The sequence below is a fragment of the Limulus polyphemus genome, unplaced genomic scaffold (assembly GCF_000517525.1).
Source record: "Limulus polyphemus unplaced genomic scaffold, Limulus_polyphemus-2.1.2 Scaffold6944, whole genome shotgun sequence".
In the NCBI taxonomy this organism is placed as follows: Eukaryota; Metazoa; Arthropoda; class Merostomata; order Xiphosura; family Limulidae; genus Limulus; species Limulus polyphemus.
The window spans coordinates 6,840-10,124 of record NW_013672554.1 but is presented as its reverse complement, the minus strand read 5'-3'; the positions used below and the strand labels follow the sequence as shown (position 1 = coordinate 10,124).

The 3,285-nt window shown below is 29.0% G+C and overlaps 1 protein-coding gene across 1 annotated transcript in view; it reads left to right on the top strand.

Moving 5' to 3' along the window:
* The window catches only part of LOC106474198 (carbohydrate sulfotransferase 4-like), a 15,830-nt gene extending 13,897 nt beyond the window's left edge, over window positions 1-1,933 (top strand). Inside the window, exon 2 of the mRNA XM_022402555.1 lies at window positions 1,922-1,933. The gene's annotated coding sequence lies outside the window, so the exon portion shown is untranslated. The remainder of the gene's footprint in view (window positions 1-1,921) is intronic.
* Window positions 1,934-3,285: the final 1,352 nt, after the last annotated feature.

Sequence of the window (3,285 nt, the reverse complement as noted above, 5' to 3'; positions counted from 1 at the left end):
TGAAAACTACTGTTACACATTATGTTTCATGGTAAAATATTGAAAACTACTGTTACACATTATGTTTCATGGTAAAATATTGAAAACTACTGTTACACATTATGTTTCATGGTAAAATATTGAAAACTACTGCTAGACATTATGTTTTATGGTAAAATATTGAAACTACTGCTGGACATTGTTTTATGGTAAAATATTGAAAACTACTGTTAGACATTATGTTTTATGATAAAATATTGAAACTACTGCTAGACATTATGTTTTATGGTAAAATATTAAAAACTACTGCTAAACATTATGTTTTATGGTAAAATATTAAAAACTACTGCTAGTCATTTTGTTTTATGGTAAAATATTGAAAACTACTGCTAGACATTATGTTTCATGGTAAAATATTGAAACTACTTTTACTACAAATCACTTACTGTAAATAACTAATAGTATAGATAACACTGTGAAGACTTGTGTAAAGTAGGTAATAAACCATATTTAAAGATGGTCAGTCACCGAGTTCTGAGGTTAAGATAATATACCATGTGTAAATAACTAATAGTATAGACAACACTGTGAAGACTTGTGTAAAGTGGGTGATAAACTTAGACACCGAGTTTTGTGATTAACATAAAACTGTGACAGAACTATTTTATTGAGTAGTGTGCATGTTAACTTTGGGAGGAAGGTACAGATAATAATATTTATATAGCATTTGAAAGTTGAGTAATTCATAAATATTTGATACATGTACATTTGTGTAAGATATCACATTCCATTCTTAAAACCTTGTGCAATGTATAGTTTTCGAGTGTAAGTGGAATTTCATATATTTCTCACATTAAAAATAAATGGTGAAAATACTCGTTTTTCTGACGTTTCTCATAGCAATGTTTGGTGTGGTTAGGAAGTATTTAGATACAGCACCTAGCATTAGCTGGAAATAAATTGTAGCTTTCAGTAGACTAGAAAAACAATTAGCATTTGGTGCTCATATTTAATGAATAATTTGTTCCTGGTAATGTAGTTTTCTGTTCCAGAACATCATGAATTTACATAACTGCAAAAAGTGTATTTCATACCTATTTATATAAGTAGAATGGTATGGAAATCCAGATTTTGCTGTCCTCATACATGTAAAGTTAGTAAAATGTCAATCTCATTTAAACAAAATGCCAGATGGGTATCTTAGATCTGGTGTTCAGGATTATCTTTAAGAAATCAATAACTTAAACTTGAAAAGCAACTTGTGCATCTGAAGATGACTTTGCCAAATTCTCTAGTTTAACACATTAGAAAAATTAATGATCATAGAATTGATTTTTAGATAAAATTACTTATAATGTTCAGTATATTTTAATTTAAGAGTTGTTCATTAGAAACTTGAAATTCAACATGGTGCTCAAAATATGTTGAAAAATCACCTAATGTGTGAAACGTGATGTGTTGTTAGGAGTCAAAGTGAGACAGTTTAACGTGTGGATGGTTAATGATTATAGAGGAACATACTAAAGTATTAAACAAGTATGAAAATCAACGGGTTAGAAAAATGGGTAACTCTCATTAACTGCTGCTAAAGCATACTCATATAAAGAGCATGTACATGAAAAGTTAAAATATGTTGTCTGAAAATTTGTCTTATGTTTGTATATATATTGTGAATTATAAATGATGTAGCATTCTGAATCAAATTAAGATCATCAAATGTAATTTAGTAAAGAACGTGTAACACTTGTACTTGTGGATTGCCTTTTGTTACTTTAATTCTTGTGTGTATCATACATGTATTTGTTTAGACTAATAAAGTGTGTAACCTACGCTAACATACTGTTGTTCTACTTCAATATTCTAAATGAATACCAGGAAATTATAAGATATTATTCATTATCAAAGCTTTTAAAAATATGAAACACACCATAAGATGGAAGAGATTGAGGTTTTTAAAATGAAATAAAGGTAAAAACATTCTTAAAACTAGGAGAGATCAGGAAATTATTGTAGTTCAAAACACATAATAAGAGTTTTTATGAACTCTAAAGATAGAGTTAATTTAAAATCCCATGAATATTATGGATGAAAGGAAAACAGCTGAAACGTTTTTTTTTTAATAAAGGAAATTCTTAGTATGTTTCATAGGGAAAAAATTTAAACTACATTATTATTATAGATGATAAATTTATTTTGTAAAAAAAATCAAAGTTTTTAACCATGCTGAGCATTGTCCAAAAACAAGGGTTTCAGAAAGGAGATTGATATACAGTGGGCAATAGGTAAACCCTAATAAGATATGAGTCAGACAAAAACTGTTTAACTCAAAACACCATCAGTACTGCAATTAATCCTTGGTGAGGCCCTCATTGTTTTGTTTTTTATTAAAAAAAAAGAGTAATTTCACTCAAGTTATTTGTCAGTTCTTTAGGTGTTGTAACAGGCAAAAATGTAAAATTACTTAATGTGATACAATATGTGGCCACCACCAAAAGTGAAAAGTTTAAAAACAAATAGGTAATTTTAGAGTTCAGTGATAAATCTCCTCTGACAATTGACATGTTAATACCATGGGCATCAGAATAACTTTAATCACATCAATTTATTTGATCAAATATTGGTTTGTAGTGAGAAAAAATGTATTATACTGCAAATGTGAACTTATTATGATAATATTAAATATAAAAGTATGCTCAATATCATGTTAAATTTCTATCACCTAGTTATATTATTACTGTAAAACAAACCTTAATTGGGCTGTATATCAAGTGATCCAATGTTCATTATATACCTTGACATGCAGTTGTTGAGACATTGTAACTGTGAAGTTCAACTCATTATTCAATTAAAGAGTAGCCCATAGTAAGTAGTTGCTGCTGGCTAATTGTTATCTCTCTGGCTAATAAATAATAACTAGGGGTGTATATATCTGAACTTTGAGTTTTCTCACTGACTGCCTAACCCATGAGTTGTATAAAATGTCCTACAGGTTGAAAATACCACATCACAGTGCTTATGTATATTGAAAACCTACATTTGACCAGCAAATTACAAAATAGACAGGATAAGAGGTAAAACAAACAAAGTGATAATGGAAGAATATGTAATCAAAATTACTGCCAAAAAAAAAAAGAGCACCAAATTTCCTTTGGGTCATAGGAACATTATTGGAAGTGTAACTCCAGATAATTAAGTTATGGTTATATCCCTCTCTTTCCAAAACTATGAAATTGAAAGAACAATGTGTGTCAATCAGTCTGTGCATGTATGAGTGCTGGCTCACATGGAAACCCAATATTCCTATTG